Raw genomic sequence first — 7,500 nt, forward strand, 5'->3', positions numbered from 1 at the left:
ATTAAAATTACGGTGTTTTTAACGAACGAACGGCTGAAACCTGGCAAAACATGAGTTGCTTTCGACAGTACTTAAAGCCTAAATGTTTATAGTAAGTGAAATTCTCAGAAGACACCAAAAATGTGTATATACACATACAGAGAGAGAGAGAGAGAGAGAGAGAGAGAGAGAGAGAGAGAGAGAGAGAGAGAGAGAGAGAGAGAGAGACTCACAAACACACATTGTATATACATATGCACACACAGAGATATTAGCAAGCACACACATTGTATATATATACAGAGAGAGAGAGAGAGAGAGAGAGAGAGAGAGAGAGAGAGAGAGAGAGGAGAGAGAGAGAGAGAGAGAGAGAGAGAGAGAGAATATCAAGCATACACATTGTGTGTATATATATATATATATATATATATATATATATATATATATATATATATATATATAGAGAGAGAGAGAGAGAGAGAGAGAGAGAGAGAGAGAGAGAGAGAGAGAGAGAGAGAGAGAGAGAGAGAGAGTACACACATTGTATTTACATATATACAGAGAGAAAGAGAGAGAGAGAAAAAACTAGAAAACACTCATTGTTTATATATATATATACACATACAGAGAGAGAGAGAGAGAGAGAGAGAGAGAGAGAGAGAGAGAGAGAGAGAGAGAGAGAGAGAGAGAGAGAGAGAGAGAGAGAGAGAGCGTAATTGGCACTGTATCCATATGGTTCAGTACTCTGACTGCAGATTTTTAGTAACGTGTATTAAGAATATCCATTAAACATATGTATTTATTATATATTTAGTCTAATAACAGTACTTACAACTGTTGAGACCTGGCAAAACATGCGTTGCATTCGACGGGTCAAAGGTCAGTCTAGGAGCAATGAAAAACTGCTTCCGAGAGCCCTCGATGTAAGTGACGCTCGGTTCACTGCCTGCAGCTGACGTTTCATAGGTAACGCCTCCGAGCGAGATCAATGTGGCCAATACTCGTAGTAGCAAACGGTACTGGGAAGGCTTCTTCATTGAAATTCAAACCTGAAATCAATTGCAAAGGAAAGTATTTCTTATAGTAATGTATTCATCAAATTAAATTAATCTGAAGAGTGATATCACTCTATCCGTTTCTTCTTTTACAATCATCGGGTCGCTATTAAATCGATCTGAATGAAATCGCCTTATCCTTTTCTTCTTTTACAATTATAAGGTTGCTATTAAATTAATCTGAATGAAATCGCCTTATCCGTTTCTTCTTTTACAATGATCGGGTCGCTATCAAATTGATCTGAATGAAATCGCCTTATCCTTTTCTTCTTTTACAATTATAAGGTTGCTATTAAATTAATCTGAATGAAATCGCCTTATCCGTTTCTTCTTTTACAATCATCGGGTCGCTATCAAATTGATCTGAATGAAATCGCCTTGTCCTTTTCTTCTTTTACAATTATAAGGTTGCTATTAAATTAATCTGAATGAAATCGCCTTATCCGTTTCTTCTTTTACAATTATAAGGTTGCTATTAAATTAATCTGAATGAAATCGCCTTATCCTTTTCTTCTTTTACAATTATAAGGTTGCTATCAAATTAATCTGAAGAGTGAAATAGCCTTATCCGTTTCTTCTTTTACAATTATAAGGTTGCTATTAAATTAATCTGAATGAAATCGCCTTATCCGTTTCTTCTTTTACAATGATCAGGTCGCTATTAAATTAATCTGAATGAAATCGCCTTATCCTTTTCTTCTTTTACAATTATAAGGTTGCTATTAAATTAATCTGAATGAAATCGCCTTATCTGTTTCTTCTTTTACAATGATCAGGTCGCTATTAAATTAATCTGAATGAAATCGCCTTATCCGTTTCTTCTTTTACAATTATAAGGTTGCTATTAAATTAATCTGAATGAAATCGCCTTATCCGTTTCTTCTTTTACAATCATCGGGTCGCTATCAAATTGATCTGAATGAAATCGCCTTGTCCTTTTCTTCTTTTACAATTATAAGGTTGCTATTAAATTAATCTGAATGAAATCGTCTTATCCGTTTCTTCTTTTATAATGATCAGGTCGCTATTAAATTAATCTGAATGGAAATCGCCTTATCCTTTTCTTCTTTTACAATTATAAGGTTGCTATTAAATTAATCTGAATGAAATCGCCTTATCCGTTTCTTCTTTTACAATGATCAAGTCGCTATTAAATCAATCTGAATGAAATCGCCTTATTCGTTTCTTCTTTTACAATTATAATGTTGCTATTAAATTAATCTGAATGAAATCGCCTTATCCGTTTCTTCTTTTACAATTATAAGGTTGCTATCAAATTAATCTGAAGAGTGAAATAGCCTTATCCGTTTCTTCTTTTACAATTATAAGGTTGCTATTAAATTAATCTGAATGAAATCGCCTTATCCGTTTCTTCTTTTACAATGATCAGGTCGCTATTAAATTAATCTGAATGAAATCGCCTTATCCTTTTCTTCTTTTACAATTATAAGATTGCTATTAAATTAATCTGAATGAAATCGCCTTATCTATTTCTTCTTTTACAATGATCAGGTCGCTATTAAATTAATCTGAATGAGATCGCCTTATCCGTTTCTTCTTTTACAATTATAAGGTTGCTATTAAATTAATCTGAATGAAATCGCCTTATCCGTTTCTTCGTTTACAATCATCGGGTCGCTATCAAATTGATCTGAATGAAATCGCCTTGTCCTTTTCTTCTTTTACATTTATAAGGTTGCTATTAAATTAATCTGAATGAAATCGTCCTATCCGTTTCTTCTTTTACAATGATCAGGTCGCTATTAAATTAATCTGAATGAAATCGCCTTATCCTTTTCTTCTTTTACAATTATAAGGTTGCTATCAAATTAATCTGAATGAAATCGCCTTATCCGTTTCTTCTTTTACAATGATCAAGTCGCTATTAAATCAATCTGAATAAAATCGCCTTATTCGTTTCTTCTTTTACAATTATAAGGTTGCTATTAAATTAATCTGAATGAAATCGCCTTATACGTTTCTTCTTTTACAATGATCAGGTCGCTATTAAATTAATCTGAAGAGTGAAATCGCCTTATCCGTTTCTTCTTTTCTGATCATCGGGTCGCTATTAAATTGATCTGAATGAAATTGCCTTATCCTTTTCTTCTTTTACAATTCTAAGGTTGCTATTAAATTAATCTGAATGTAATCGCCTTATCCGTTTCTTCTTTTACAATTATAAGGTTGCTATTAAATTAATCTGAATGAAATCGCCTTATCCGTTTCTTCTTTTACAATGATCATGTCGCTATTAAATTAATCTGAATGAAATCGCCTTGTCCGTTTCTTCTTTTACAATGATGAGGTCGCTATCAAATTAATCTGAAAAGTGAAATCGCCTTGTCCGTTTCTTCTTTTACAGTTATCAGGTTGCTATTAAATTAATCTGAATGAAATCGCCTTGTCCGTTTCTTCTTTTACAATTATCAGGTTACTATTAAATTAATCTGAAGAGTGAAATCGCCTTATTTTTTTCTTCTTTTACAATTATAAGGTTGCTATCAAATTAATCTGAAGAGTGAAATAGCCTTATCCGTTTCTTCTTTTACAATTATAAGGTTGCTATCAAATTAATCTGAAGAGTGAAATAGCCTTATCCGTTTCTTCTTTTACAATTATAAGGTTGCTATCAAATTAATCTGAAGAGTGAAATCGCCTTATCCTTTTCTTGTTTTACAATTATCAGGTTGCTATTAAATTAATCTGTGCCTCAGTCTACGCTTATGACCGTGTATTACCCCATAATGTACTCTGTAATAATACAAAATGTTATCATTTGGGGTGGGGTTCTTGCTATTAACCTACATAATATTAAAACCACTCTCAATCAAATACTGATGACAACTAGTGATATGTACTAGATGTTAAATTTAATGAAATTTCATGATATATATAAACATTACCATTCTTGCAAGTGTTTCTCTTTTAGGTATAGAACCAGCAATGCTGAGTGGCAGTTCTTCCAAGACTTTATTAATTATGCGGCTTGTTACCTCTTCTGTTTGTTCTGCTGAATTCTTCATTACAACCAAAGATTTTAAAATTATATTATGAGCACCGTCAGGAGGATGTGAATGTTCTGAAGCCTGTCCATGTTCGACATCACTAATCGTTCTAATTCTTGCATTGCACTCTTTTCGTCTCTCACATCTCCAGTAAGTAGTTGCTTTAACAGTTTTATCGACAACGTATGAATATCCATTATGAAGTAACTTTCGGCCACCACGTCCTGTCTTGGTAAATTCCATGGTTAAACTGGCTTTTTTAAACAAATAAATTCCATAGTGAAATTCGAGTAAAGGAAAAAAATATAAATATAAATAACTACAGAGCATGAATAGTAAACTAGCATATTGTTACTTAAAGAAGTAGTTAAATAGTAATTATCAAATTAGTTAAAAGTTAAAGTTGGAAGAAGAAAACAATCTTAAATACGGTATTTTCTTATTTTTTTATCCATTAACGATACTTATCATTTACATAATAATTTTCTTTTTTATTTATGGCTGAAAGATTAAGTGATTGAAAGAATGAATAGATAAATGAAAGAAATCATTTATCAATTTGCAAGAGAGATATTTATATAGAGTATATAAAAAGAGATATAGTCATTATTCGGCATTTTGTCCGTTCGACTTAACGTCTGTTAGGCATTGTGTCCTTTCGGCATTATGTCTGTTCGGCATTCTGTCCGTTCGGCTTCCTGGCTTCTGCTTCTTGTCCTTCGGCAAAAATGCATTCGGCATCCCGTCCGTGTACCGTCTCAAGAACTAAAATCATCATTCCAGACATTTATCGTCCATATAACTATAATCCTCATTCCAGACACATCCCCCTTCTGGGTGGCGGACCTTCAGAAGATCAACGAGTCCTACTTCCTATGGGGAGACGGGACGACCTACCAGGAGTCAGGATTAGGACCCAGTCAGATCGTCAGCGACGACGGCGCCAGCGGAAATGTGTTTGTCAGCTTGAACTCCAAGTTAGATGATAAAGATACTTCTGCTGAGGACCCTTTCAGGGTGGTATGTCAGGCCAATCCTCTAGGAGTAGAGTGGTAGAGAATACACACGGGCACGCTATTTCTGTTTACTTATTATCCTCAGTGGGCTATTTTCCCTGTTGGAGCCCCTGAGCTTGTAATATCCTGCTTTTCAAATTAGGGTTGTAGCTTTATAAGTAATAATAACAATAATAATAATAATAATAATAATAATAATAATAATAATAATAATAATAATAATAATAATAATAAGGATCTTGGAGAGAAACTAAGGGATTAAGTATAGATTTTTTCTCATATGATCGAGAATTTTATACAATTTCCCAAGCGATTACCAATATTCTCTTAACCCTCGTCTATCTCTCTGTAATGCAATTTACTCCCTAACAGTCAATGCACGATTGGTTGATTTACCTAAGGGGTTTTACGAGGGCTCGGCACAAAACTATTTATTTCCCTAGAGGTGGTTCTACGACCCGTTAAAAGTCCTGAAGATGTGCGTTATGGTAAACACAAAAACATAGTTTTAACCTCATTTGTTCAATTCAGGAATTGTCAAGTATTTAAAAATCACTTTAGTCAAAGCCATTAACTGCTGTGATGTAGTAGAAAAAAAATAAATAAAAATAAAATAAGTTTATTTGTCTCTTCATCTGTGCACTCCCACCAAAAGTCTATTTGGACTTGCTTGTTACTTTTTAGAAATGATCTTTATCGTACTTGGAGGGCTTCGCAGTTTATTTCCTTCCTAGCTGGGAATAACCAACCATAAGACGAATCATTCCATAAATGGCTTCATTAGCTTGCCCCACTGACTCTTCTTCACTCTTTTTTAAAGTTATCATTCTTACCTCTGTTTCCAGTGACCTTATATGGCAATCTTCTCGCCCCATGAGATGACCTCACATCATACCTCAGTCACTTATTCTCACAGTTTTCCCTCTACAGTTAATGCTTGAAATCACTTTCCATTTATTTATTTGTTTTTTTTTTTTTGTGATGCTGAGTCTATGGCCTTAGATATTGGCAAACTATATGCAGACCTCAAGACCTGTTAAGATAGTCAAAGGTGTGCTAATTAGTTCCCTAATACAAGTATTCTAGTATAAAATAAGAATTCTAAACTATTCTCAAATCCAAAAAGTTTGAAAGTTTCATTGTATCAGTGTGGCAATCGACTAATCAAAATTGTCCAATATTTATCTATAATATAAAAACGTATTCTTTGAACTTTAAAAACTCAGATATTAACGAAGGACTAGATTCTAAACTTCGAAGTAAAATTTAAGAGAACAAATAAAAAAATGAAACATAACTTTAAAGATACTTTCAGTTACGGTGTCATGTTGCATAGTGCATCAGATATGAAAACCACCAACGATCAATATCATTGCAATGTCATAGTCATGAATAATAATCCGTCAAGCACATGTAAAAGCTAACCTATGTATCATGGTATATCTGAATACGATGCGTATATCTTAGATAGATATATTTTGGTCAGTTCAGAGCATTATTTTATTTGATAGGTTCCATTTTTAAGTCTTTTATAAGTTAAGATCAAGCACTTTTATGTATAATCAAACTTTGCTTGATGAGTCCCATTGTTTAAGTACTTTATAAGTTAAGATCAAACAGCTTTATGTATTATCATACTTTGTTTGATAGGTCCTATTGTTTAAGTTCTTTATGAATTAAGATTAAGCACCTTTATGCATTATCAAACTTTGTTTGATAGGCCTTAAGTCATTTATAAATTAAGATAAAGCACCTTTATGTATATTCAAACTTTATTTTTGATAGGTCCCATTGTTTAATTCCTTTATAAATTAAGATGAAGCACCTTTATGTATTATCAAACTTTGTTTGATAGGTCCTATTGTTTAAGTCCTTTATAAGTTAAGATCAAACAGCTTTATGTATTATCATACTTTGTTTGATAGGTCCTATTGTTTAAGTTCTTTATGAATTAAGATTAAGCACCTTTATGCATTATCAAACTTTGTTTGATAGGCCTTAAGTCATTTATAAATTAAGATAAAGCACCTTTATGTATATTCAAACTTTATTTTTGATAGGTCCCATTGTTTAATTCCTTTATAAATTAAGATGAAGCACCTTTATGTATTATCAAACTTTGTTTGATAGGTCCTATTGTTTAAGTCCTTTACAAGTTAAGATCAAACAGCTTTATGTATTATCAAACTTTGTTTGATAGGTCCTATTGTTTAAGTTCTTTATGAATTAAGATTAAGCACCTTTATGCATTATCAAACTTTGTTTGATAGGCCTTAAGTCATTTATAAATTAAGATAAAGCACCTTTATGTATATTCAAACTTTATTTTTGATAGGTCCCATTGTTTAATTCCTTTATAAATTAAGATGAAGCACCTTTGTGTATTATCAAACTTTGTTTGATAGGTCCTATTGTTTAAGTCCTTTATAAATTAAGATGAAG

General features: G+C 32.5%; 1 pseudogene; it reads right to left on the reverse strand.

Annotated features, from left to right (window-relative positions):
* Positions 1-1,016, reverse strand: part of LOC137651452 (uncharacterized) — a 5,153-nt pseudogene extending 4,137 nt beyond the window's left edge.
* Between the last annotated feature and the right edge of the window lie 6,484 nt (positions 1,017-7,500).

This window comes from Palaemon carinicauda, chromosome 13, assembly GCF_036898095.1.
Source record: "Palaemon carinicauda isolate YSFRI2023 chromosome 13, ASM3689809v2, whole genome shotgun sequence".
NCBI lineage: Eukaryota > Metazoa > Arthropoda > Malacostraca > Decapoda > Palaemonidae > Palaemon > Palaemon carinicauda.